Genomic DNA, 12,975 nt, shown 5'->3' with positions numbered 1-12,975 from the left:
CAGTGTGTGTTGGGAGAAGCTAGGAAGGGAGATACGGAAATCTAATGGGAGTTGGGTGCTCTGCAGAAAGGGTCTATACGGAATACAGTGAAAGCTTACTACAATAAACAAGAAGATGAAAATAAATCCAGCTTAGGGAAGATAAATGGCTCACAGTTTCCAGCAGTAACATGGGTATATAATGCTGGGGTAAATTCAGACTTCCATTTCTAAGATTATGTCCTTCATGAACTTCAACATACAAGGAGTTGTTAATTCTCTACCTTGGCCACCCCGAACACTGAAACCCTCACTAAACCAGCTCATCTGGATGGTTGGCATTCAAAACTAGGAATTCAAATCCAATTTCTGTCACAAGTGATGAACAAGAGGGTTGTGAAAATGCTGGAAGGATATTCTCAAAGACCCCATAAAATAGAAATGTAGATCTCCCCCTCCAGTCAAAATGTAATTTTTAGTCACCACAGAAGTACTCATCAGCTCAAATTTCTTTGATATGAGAAGGCAGATGTCAAGCAAAAACATGGAAGGAGTGCATTACCTCTAGACCATCAATCCACCCACCCATTGTTCTGCTAATATACAATGGTACTGAGGGAATCCAGTGGGTCAGCCTGCATCTATAGAAAAAATACAGTCGATGTTTTGCATCAAGATCCTTTGTCTGGACTACCCAGTGTCTTTGTGTGGTCTACTTCCCTCCACAGATGCCATCTGACCTGTCGTGGACCTTGCTTCATGTTGTATTTCATATATTACAAAGGTGACTACACTTCAAAAAATACTTCACTGACTGAAATGTTTCTTGCTACATCCTGACCGAGAACATGATTAGGATCACTCAAGTACAATTTAGTCAGGACATCAGATGACTACCAGGAAATAAGAGAACGAATCTTTGTACACTAAATCTAAAATGTATTGAAACTCAGGCAAGAGGTGAAACGATTATGTTCTAGTCACTTCAAACTTAAACTCCAGACCATAGACATTAAGATGCAATAAGAAATAAAAGGTTGTCAGTGTTCAGCAAAACAACTGCAATTTACAGGAAGAGGTAATTGATGTGGAATACAAGTCAATAGCATTTTATGAGTGTAGATCAGAGAACGGCTCCCAGACTTAATGCAGGGAATTCACCATTCAGGCAGCTTACAGTTCAAGTTTGTTGAAGTACTCCATCCAATCAATTATGACATAAAGCAAGTTTGACTGTGACTTAAAACGGGCTGGAGTGTATTGATTTGAATAATTTGAGATTTACTGATTTGCCACCATCATTAGCTGCACTGAATCGATACTCCAGTGAGTCGCCCACGTCAGTCAAAAGGTATCTAAATCTATTTAAATTGAAGCTGTAATTTTCCGCAGAAAAGAAAATTGTTTGACAGATTTTTGACAGAGATGGGAATAGAGGGATAAAAGGCAAACTCCACATAAGGACATCTTGATCCACAGTTGGGAATAAAACAATTTAGCATTGCACTAACATAGACAGCATATAAATGTTTGTCTACATCATTAATCGAGCTGTCTGGATAAAAATGGAAAAGCAGAATGAGCTGAACGGCCTTTTTTCATAATCTTGTGTACTAACAGCTCATTACATTCTGTGTCTGTCTGTTATCTGTCTCTTAATCCACCTGAGTGACAACCCACTAAAGCTGGATTTGGCTACTAAATAAACCTCGTGTAACATCATGGAATTTGTCAAAATGTAAATGTTCAGCATGAGGGCACATAACACATCACCCAAGATGTAGTGTCTCAAAAAATGTGCCATTTTGACATATGACAGCGTTGATACAGGAAAATAACATGAAATAATTATGTACAAGATATAGAATGACTGGACTTCAAAATCTCTAACGCACATTTTGCTTCAAATAATTTTCCATTCATATTCCCGTATTCCCACTTCAAGGCTGTAGATTGGGAGACTATCCAAAAAATTCTTCATTAAACATCAATTGATTTTTCTTTTGATTTTCCTTTGGCCTGCCCTCTCATTGGTTGACAGCCTTTTCCAGGCTGGGATGTTCACTCAGTAGCCACTTTATTAGGTACACTTGTACACCTGTTTGTGAACACAAATATTTAATTAGCCAATCATGTGGCAGCAGCTCAATGCATAAATGCATGCAGATGTAGTCAAGAGGTTCAGTTGTTGTCAGACCAAACATCAGAATGGGAACAAACATGATCTAAATGACGTTGATTGTGAAATGACTGTTGGTGCCAGATGGAGTGGTTTGAGGATCTCAGAAACTGTTGATTTCCTTGGATTTTCATGCAAAGCTGTCTCTAGGCTTTACAGAGAACAGTGTGAAAAACAAAAAAGCCTTAGGTGAGCAGCATTTGTGTGGGTGAAAATGCCTTGTTAATGAGAAATGTCAGGGGAAAATGGCCAGACTGGTTCAAGTTGACAGGAAGGAGACAGTAACTCAAATAACCATGTGTTACATCAGTGGTGGAGAAGAGCACCTCTGAGCACACAACACATCACACCTCAAAATGGATGGGCTACGGCAGCAGAAAACCATGAACATATACTCAGTGACCACTTTATTCCATTAGGAGGTACCTAATAAAGTTGACACTGTGTATAGTTCCTATAAAAAGTTTTTGTATTTTATTATTTTACAACATTGAATCACAATGGACTTAATTTGGTTTGTACTGACACTGCTCAACAGAGAAAGACTATTTTGTGTCAAAACGAAAACAGATCTCTACAAGGTGATCTAAATTAATTGCAAATGTAAAACTCAAAATAATTGATTGCATAAATATTCACCCCCCCCCCTTTAAAATGACATACCAAATCATCACTGGTGCAGCCAATTGGTTTCAGAAGTCACACACTTTGTTTAATGGAGATCTATTTTTGGAGGCCTGTGTGCAGTCAAGGTGTTCCAATTAACTACAGTAAAAATACACCTGTATCTGTAAGCTCCAACTGCTGGTGAGTCAGTATCCTGGCAAAAAGTGCACCATGAAGACAAAAGAACACCCCATGCAGCTCCATGAAGAGGCGATTGAAAAGCACAAGTCAGGAGATGAATACAAGAACATTTCCAAGTCACTGAATATCCCTTGGAGTACAGTTAAGTCAATCATCAAGAAATAGAAAGAATATGGCACAGATGTAAATCTGCCTAGAGCAGGCCATCCTCAAAAACTGAGTGACCATGCAAGAAGGGTCTAGTGAGGGAGGCCACCAAGAAACCAATGACAACTCTGGAGGAATTACAAGCTTCAGTGGCTGACATGGAATAAATTGTGCATGCAACAACTATTGCCTGGGTGTTTCACCAGTCACAGCTTCCTGGGAAAGTGGCAAAGAGAAAGACACTGTTGAAAAAAACTCACATGAAATCTCAGCTAGGGTTAGCCAGAAGCATGTGGGAGACTCTGAAGTCTGCTGGAAGAAGGTTCTATGGTCTGATGAAACCAAAATAGAGCTTTTTGGCCATCAGGCTAAACACTGTGCATGTGATCAAAAACACCCCATCCCTACCATGAAGCATGGTGGTAGCTGCATCATGCTGTGGGGATACTGCAGCAGGCCCTGGAAGGCTTGAGAAGGTAGAGGGTAAAATGAAGGCAGCAAAATACAAGGAAATCCTGGAGGAAAACCTGATGCAGTCAACAAGATAACTGCAACTTGGGAGATGATTTGTTTTTCCAGTAAGACAATGACCCCAAGCATAAAGCTAAAGCTACACAGGAATGGCTCAGAAACATCAAAGTTAATCTCCTAGAGTGGTCAAGTCAGAGTCCAGACCTCAATCGATTTGAGAATTTCTGGCTGGAAATGAAAAAGGCTGTCACTCTCAATCCCAATGCAATCTAAAGAGCTTGAGCAGTTTTGTGAAGAAGAATGGGGAAATATTGCAGTGTCCAGATGTACAAAGCTGATAGAGACCTAACCACACAGAGTCAAGGCTGTAATTGCTGCCAAAGGTGCATCTACTAAATACTGACTTGAAAGAGGTGAATACTTAAGCAATCAATTATTTTGTGTTTTATATTTGTAAATAATTTAGATCACTTCATAGAGATCGGTTTTCATTTTGTCATGAAAGAGTCATTTTCTGTTGCTCTGGTCAAAAAAGCCAAATTAAATCCACTGTGATTCAATGCTGTAAAACAGTAAAACGTGAAAACTGCCGGGGGGGGGGGGGTGGTGTGAATGCTTTTTATAGGCACTGTATATTGATACTGAAACAAGCCATTCCAATTTCTATTAGCACTATTAGCACACACTCAGACACTCTCTCCTGTGCCTTTGTTGATCCAAGCGTGAGATAGTTATTTAATATATGGTAGTACATTCCACATTATATACACTCCCTGGACAGAAAAGTAAGTTTGTTTTGTTCGGAACCTTGTCTAAAAAATGTAGTGTTGTACAACAATAAAATAAGAAATAATTTTGGAATATTTCTGCTATAACATGAGCAATGGCTATTTTGCTCTTGCTGAAGGACAGTGTAGAAAGAAGACATGCCTGGAAAATAACCCCCATTTTGCAGCTGTAATTGTCACATCAGCGTGTGACACTGTACCTCCAAAATTCACACCATTAGCTTGACTGGAACGAACTTCAGTTAGAATTATGATATATTAATATTAAAGTTGTCTCCACCTTGTTTCTGGAGGGAGCATATCCCATAGATGGCAATAAAGAAATGTCAGAAAATGGGATGTTTACTAGCCATTGGCCTGGATTTGGTGAGAAAATATCAGCACTTAGGTGAATAACTGAAAGCAACTATCATTTCCATAATATTGAAGAATTCCTTAAGGTACTATGAGTGATTATGTTGCTGAGCCCTTTTGCAGGACACCTCACAGAAAGTAATGTGGGCACAGATAGTAACAATAAGCAGTGACACCTGCTTCTCAAATTTCAGTGCAGGAGAATGAAAGTGTGGGAAGACATACAAACTAATTTACTGTAATTACTTCAGTGATTTTAATCATGAATAAAAGTGTTATATGTTCTAAGGTTGTAATTGCTCGAGTTTTAAAAACATTTAAAAAATTTTTTCCTTTTGCATCAGAAATATTCAGCGGTTCTGACAGGTAGTTGGCAGACATTAGGCATCATCTGGCTAGCCATTGGTTTATGCAGCTTTTCTATAAATATGACTTTTTCTGCCCCCGCCCTATTCTGAATAGCAACTCCATTCATTCACCTCCCACAAGGGATTCAGCAAGCTCTACACTTTAGCTAATGGATGTTTGGATGATACCAGCAATATGTGACCTTTATTCTTAAGTTGGAAGCGAGTGTGGGTGGCTTCTCATTGTTCACTGAACTGAACAATGAATCTGACAAAGCTTATTCGGGTATCGAACTGCAATAAAGTCTTGCAGGTTTGCAACATAAAACTCCGATAACATTTCAACTATTGGGACAAAATCCCTGCTACTAATAGTGTCAATGCAGGAACCTTCACCAAGCAAACTGCAGTCCTTTAAGGTGATAGATGCAGTATATTTAGGGAATCAAGGCGTAAGTGGTAACCACAAAGTACACTGCAGATGCTGTGGTCAAATCAAGACGTACAAACAAGCTGAGTTCATCCAGCTTGTTTGTAAGGAATAAGTGGTCCTTGCAGAGCAGGGGCACTGAGGTAAAAGATCATTTGTAACATTATTGAATGCTAGAGCTGGCATGTTGAGTCAAATGACATATATTTATTTATTTACATACACACACCTTTATTCAGGAAGAAAAATAACTACTAACTACTTGAAACCCTCTTTCCAAGAGGAGATGGTGAACACAACCTTGCAATAGTCATAGCAGAAGCACAGAATGAGATGGTTGTTGAGTCAATAACAAGCTAGTGTCAGATATTACATTCATTGCCAGAAGGAGAAAGCCACGGCAAGAAATAACACTTTTTATGATCCTATTTTAAACTATAGTGTCTCATATCATTAGTCATCATCAGTGAAAAATATTAGCAGTTGTGGCTATTTAAATAATTTTTTCAATGCTTCTGAATGAAACATTATATGTTATTAATAAGCTTCAATGCAGTTAGCATGTCTCCCCCAGCAACAGCTGTCCAAAAGTGTGCGAACAGATTGCTGAAGAACATTAATGAAGCTTGGGATGTTAGGCTTGGAAATCTGTGTTCTCTGGTGGGGGACCATCCGAATTCCAGGATTACCAAAGACACTCATTGTTGCTGGATTTTGGCCAGTTCCTGGAACTTCCGTTATAGAGGAAAAAGTGTAATCTTTCTGTAAGCCCAGTGTTTACAGAGCAGATGTCACTGTGGGCAGAGCCAGAGACACAGACTTCCATTGCCAAGTTGTTCAGCTAACCTGACTGAAGTGAATGCACCATGAACTCTGAAGGTCCTGGTGCATACCAGTCACTGTTCCCTCTGAGCTGCATGGGTGCGTGGCCGTGCAGTAACTGAAATGCACCCCCACACGCAGAGCCTTTGTTGCCACGCAGCTGGAAGTTTCCTTTATATAATGTGCCGCCCAGTTTTCAGGCCGTGAAAAAATTTCCTGCTCAGGGCGATGGTTGGTCCGCGCAACTGTAAAAAAAAATTAGAGGGAACATTGATCCCAATCGATGATGGTCTGCAGATGATCAAAGTGCTCCTTGCCAATGCAAGGTGGAAGAATTGCTTTGTACAAAAGCAGTATATGTGGTGGGTATGGGAGCTTCTGAATGGGAGCCATGGATCTCTCCAGTTACGAAAAAAACACAGTGGGGCTGTGTGTTTCTGATCTTTTGCTCAATTCATCTGGTCCCATTTGAACACAAAATGTTGACATCACTGGCAATTTACTTCCCCTTGCTTATTACTCATGAACTGGGCAGATTGTTAAAAGGGAGCTGTATTGGTACATGTGGAGGTATATGTACTCAGGAAAATGGAGCAGGAAACTTGACTGTGCCATTCAGTAGGATGTGGCTGATCTAAACTTGGCCTCAAGACCATGTTCCTGTGCTCACTCCAATGCTCCTTTGACTCCCTTGTAGTTAATACATCTGTCACACCAGAGTCCTCTGACTCCATCATTTTCTGGGGAAGATAAATCCAAAGGCTCATGTTCTTAGAGAAGCAAATCATTCTTAGTTCTCTCTGAGAAAGGTACGCTTAAAGTCTAAATCTATTCCCTTTGGTTCGAGATGCCTCACTAGTGGAAACATCTCAGCTTCTACCCCTCAGAGTCAATAAGGTCATCTTCTGGTTCCCTGTAGGACTAGGAAAGATCAGTGGATTCTGCCATGACATTCAAGCACTTTCGTGGTTAATGTTCCTCAGTCTTGCTTTATTCAATATTCCAGATTATTTATTTAAAACATGAATTTTAAATTCCCCTCCTCTTGTGGGCAGATTTAATTTCTGAATCACCAGCCTAGAACTCTGGTTGCTAGTCCACTTATTTGACCACCGTGTTACTGTCTGATCTTCACAGATCACCAGGCATTTAGTTCCAAGGGTCCAATGAATTTCAAGACAACCGTACATTGCATGATCCTAATGTTTACTAAGTTCATATTTAAAAAATATATAATTTCCTCTGTGAAGACTGCTCTGTAGGAAAGTAAATAAATCATAAAATTATTGAAATCATAGATTAGAGAGTTTAGATGAGATAGCTTTCAGAAGCATTTGTTATCAAATTTATACCAAATAGTAGTCACATTGATAGTCACTTCAAATGTCCTTGTCAATGGATGAGAGATTATCTGCTGCATGGAAAGTGATGATGATAAAAGTAATTAATTATGCCGGAGAAGAGAGATTTCAAAACCAGATGCAAGCAACAATTGAGGATGGAAACATCAGCCTTAGATTGTAATTCTTGAATATTACATGCTATACACTTCAACAAGGCATTTCCTCTCTTCTTGTTCATCCAACAGTCACAGACCTTCACATTGACAGGTACAAGGCGAAAATTAGGAGTTGACTCCAGCAAGATCCTGAACTGAGCATGACCTGTCCCCGAGCAGGGAGCAGAGAGACTTTTCACATAGTTTTACTCACGTTGCAGTCAAAGGCTCAGATATTGCAGGAGAGCCACAAAGGAACTATTCACATTGTGACCCTGGGAATCTTTCAACTTGCTGTTCCTGCTGTCACCATTGACTGGCTAAACCAAGGCACAGCTGGGATCCAGCAGGAATGCTGTCAAATTCATTATTGAGCAACAGATGAAAAAAGTTATCTTGCCGATCCCAAGAATAGACTTGATTCTGTCGAAATGTTCAGCACCAGGGCAATACATGCTACCCAGTATGTTCTCATTTTGATCAATTTACTATTATTTAAGGTTATTGCTCTTTTTCAGGCTTTAAGTGATCCATGTACAAGCCAAGGCAGCAGTGTAGCACAGTTAGCAACTAGAAAGATCAAACCCAACAGATTGGAAATTAATATTAGATTAGTATCTGTCTCCAGAATTAAAGATTTATATTCAGGATCAAAATCAAATATTCAGGTTTTCCGTTATAGAAACTTAGTGTTCCAGATAACTCAAATAGTGTGACTAAATCTGTAATTTCACAAAGCTTTTACTCCAGATGAGCTAGAAATGTTGATGCTTCTTTGCTTGACCAACTCCAATGTTGAGGCTTCCGGGAATTTTTAAATTCAGAAATTGGTATGTAAATAAAATTGTGAATTATGAATGTAACCAAATTATCCAATTAACATTAGTATCCTTCAACTATTTGACTGTAACCATATAATAAAAACCTACACACTCAAGCAGTCTGAGTGATGAATGAACAGCCAATCCACATATCCTAAAAACGAGGCAATAATTATCTAGAGCTTTATGGATTTCAATAAAAAATATTTTAACCACTCAGCAAGATCATGTACGAGCAATTTTAATTAAACTCCACACTAATGGAAACAGACTGACAACACATTGAACAATAAGTATCAGGTCCTTTGAATAACAGGTAGCAATTCTGATATTGCCTGGTTGACCTCAGTGCCTGAGACAAATTTCCAACCCTTGTTCTTTTTATATATTCCATGCCATGTCTTGATTGGAAAATAAAGCTTTCTCAGAAGCCTCGGTAAAGAACCATAATGTGGGGAAGAACCAAGGTTGAAAAATGACATCGAATTGGTGAAGAGAAACTAACTATGATCATTATCAGAGATGTAGGATGGAAGGAGGCTTAAATATTAACTCCTTCTAATGGAATGAGGTAACGTTTTGAGCTAATATTCAATGATTTGACTTATTACAATAAGGCTGTAGGGAAAATAATAATTTAATGATCTGCTTGTAACATGGAGACTGGAAAGCTCAATGTTGGAGCACCATTGACCACAGCAATATCAATTAAATAAAATGAAGAGCAAAGCAATTTCACTGCAGGCAGAATAAATGCAGAAACTAAATCATATCCAAGGTAAAAGATCAGTCATGATCTTATTGAAAGATGGAACAGGCAGGACGGGCTGCATGGCCAAGTCTTTCATTTTTATGCAAGCAATAGACTTTCATGTTATAATATCTGGCAATTCTCAGCAATAGAGTAATTACACAGACAATTCTTACAACAACCGGTTGCTCCATTACTGTAAATAAACAAAATGCTCATGTAGAGTCGTACAATGACTGCAAATGAGTATGAGAAAACAACTTGATACATCACTAATGACTCGCGACAGAAGGATGCTTTCAGCCGAGACATGAGGCTCCTTTCCCTCAAGCAGTGAGGCCTTTCTTTTGATCCATTTCAACAACCTGATAATTATTTGTGCTCACATTACCATTGTTACTTCAACTGCCAAAAGTTAATGGTCATAAGCACATTCACACAGGTCAGAAGATTCTGAACATTAGTTGCAAACTGTAGTAGTGTTTACCTGTGCTGATCATTGTAAAGGTCTTCAATCACCTGAACCAAAGGCCATTCTTTCTTTGTTAATACTGGCAGCGGGGGTCAGCAGTCTCCATGACCAGAAGACACTACAGAAGAACCTAATTCTACACTTATCAGACATTTGTTACCCTTCATTTCAAACTGCAAATCTGACACCCAGTCAATATAAGAATACTGGGTTTCCAAATTTTAGCACTTGCACACTGAGGCCAATGATCATGGCTTAAACCTATTTTCTCAGCTGAGATCAATTAGCCCAAATAGTCTTCACAAAAAAATGGGACTTTTTTTTATCCTTTTTATCTCAACTAAGGCAGTGAACTTAATCACCAGATATGTCCCAAGGAAAATTTCATGTCAAATCACAAAGCAGTTGGAAACAAACTAACAAGGAATTGTCATTATTTGTGAGTGATAGTTAATGAAGTTAAATACTGCAGGACAGAATTAGAGAAATGCAGCTATCATGGGAGGGAAGGGATGAGAGGATGTTAGGAAAGTGGACTGTTAGTATTGAAGGAGGCTCAAGAGGTAAGGAGTTGTGAATGGAATTGAAAGCAAGGATGTTGCTAAACCAGAAGCCATTGTAGTTCAGCTAACCCAGGATGATGGGTAAATAGGATGCTGGTAGCTATCGCACAGGCAACTGGTGGTCCTGTTTATAGAAGATAGATGTAGTGAGGCTTGCTAGTGCAAATCAGAATTTTCAATCCCAGAGGTAACAAAGATGGATGAGAGTTAAAGTATTTGCCGAGCAGAGCGAGACCAACACAGGTGATGTTTGCGAGATGAAAATGCACAGTATTAAATATGGTGTGGCTTGGTGTATCCCCAGCTTCAAAGATGACAGCAAGTTTGAGAGCAGTCCCTATTGCCATGGAGAAGACTGGGCTGCAGTGGGGATCAGAGGAAATGGTTTTGATTTCCCAGCAATAGATGCCAATGTAATCTGACCATAGGTAACCACAACATCCCATTTTAAATCCATGTGGATTACTTCACTGACCTCCAGAAATGTTTTACATCGTTTTCCCTTATGAAACAATAAATCAGCGATGCCGGCTGGTAATTGACTGCATGCTCAGTTTATGGTGGATACTTTCAATGAACTAAGATACAATGTCACTGTTAATTCATTTCTGTAAATTTCCTTTCAAAGAAAGTAAAGATTAAAAAATTAAGTACGATAACTTGCTAGCTTGCTGCGAATGAGTTCTGCTCTAAAACTTCCAAGGGTGAGTCTTGGAGATTTTTGAGGCCATTGATCTGCGTGCACTGTCACTAATCCAGTTAATGACAAAAGACTTACAGAGAAAAAAGGTGGCAGTCTTTCAATTGTTTAGATGACCATGGCTGTCTAGTGCACCCTTAGCTTGTAAGGTAATACATCTTTGTCTTTGTGGGTTTTCCCTCTTAATGAGGAATTCGAAAAAATGAAGTCTCATAATTATGCAGTGATATCTATCACTGCATTCATTAAATCCCATAACATAACACAAGCTGCTGAATGTGTTCTATAATAGACTGCAGTAATCCATAATGTCTGGTCCTGGATTATTCCCTCACTGGAATCCTCCCTTTCTTCTCCTGAATCTCCTCTTCCAAAAGGTAGGTAGAATGCAGTAATATTAAATAGAGGCAATCATGAATACATAATAAAAATGGACTGAGGAAAGCAAGTTCACAGACGTTTAACATGAATAGGTCTACAAACGATCCTGATGCATTTTCTGGAATCAATCTCTGAGTGAGAAAAATATGGTTGTGTTTCACCCTGCTTCAAAATCATTCGATTCCTTGTGGACCTTTGACATTTAAATGTCAAGGCAATGTGATTCAGGAGCAAGGAGAATGGAGCATTCTTATTCAGAAGGGAGTGGCAAGTGGGGCATTCTGACTCATCTTCAGCATGAATTATATAAAAAGCTCAAACAGGTTTAAGAAGGATTCCCTTGTTGACTGTGAGTGATAGAACCGAGTAATTTAGATCGAATGGTTTCAAGGCTTGGGTTCTTGGTTTGGAGTGCCCTAACAGATTTCATCCAGAGCAACAAACCCTACAGCATGCACTGTCCTTTTGATCAGTAAAAGGTTCTATGAGTGACACCTGTCTAAGTTTGGTAATTCTCAGGTGAGGGCAGGTTTGGACTCAGTTATGATCTCATTGTCATTCAGTCTCCAGGCTAACCTGGAAACAATGGTCACTGTGGTGAGATCCTTCCTTTTAGTTGCAACAAAATTAGAGAGAGGCCAGAATTTCCAAAACAAAGAGGCACTTTGGGAGGCTTGAAAAACATGAAGGAACAACAAGATTTTTATTAGTATTGGTAAGATAATCATTCAAAAGCTTAGATGGATAGGAAAAAATGGAGAGGTATTTAGCCTTGAATTTGGCTCTGCTCAGAGAAATTTCCAGAATGGACCAGCATGCTAATGATTACATTTATTTCCTAAATATGCAACAGACAAGAATTACAAGGTACCGCAAGGATCCATGAACATTAACTAGCTGTTAAGCGGCATGACTAAATCTCCCTGGTCTCTACCCATGAAGATCAAGAGGGGCACAAATTCAACTGGGCATCAGTGAAAGTCATGGCACAAGCAAACAGGTGCATGAAAAAGAATTCCTAGAAGCATGGTTTTCCACAAACAATTCTAGAAACAGATATATAGACTTCGAAGGCAACACGAGTGAATCTGCAGATGCTGGAAATAAATAAAAACACAAAATGCTGGCAGAACTCAGCAGGCTAGACAGCATCTATGGGAGGAGGAAGTGACGATGTTTCGGGCCGAAACCCTTCATCAGGAGTGAAGTAACATGGGATGGTCGAGGGGGGATAAGAAGTGGGGGGAGGGATAAAGTAGAGAGCTGGGAAGTGATAGGCTGGAGGGAAATGGGCCAGGGGAAAGGTGGAGAATTATGGGAAATAAAAGAGGAAGAAAGGTAGGGCTGGGGGGAGATTGTAGTGAGGGGGGAAAAAGAGAGAGAAAGAGAACCAGACTAAAATAATAGATAGGGATGGGGTAAGGGGGGCAGGGGTATTGACAGAGATCTGTGAGTTGGATGTTCA

Source organism: Hypanus sabinus, chromosome X2 (genome assembly GCF_030144855.1).
Source record: "Hypanus sabinus isolate sHypSab1 chromosome X2, sHypSab1.hap1, whole genome shotgun sequence".
NCBI lineage: Eukaryota > Metazoa > Chordata > Chondrichthyes > Myliobatiformes > Dasyatidae > Hypanus > Hypanus sabinus.
Note: the sequence above shows the minus strand (reverse complement) of the source record.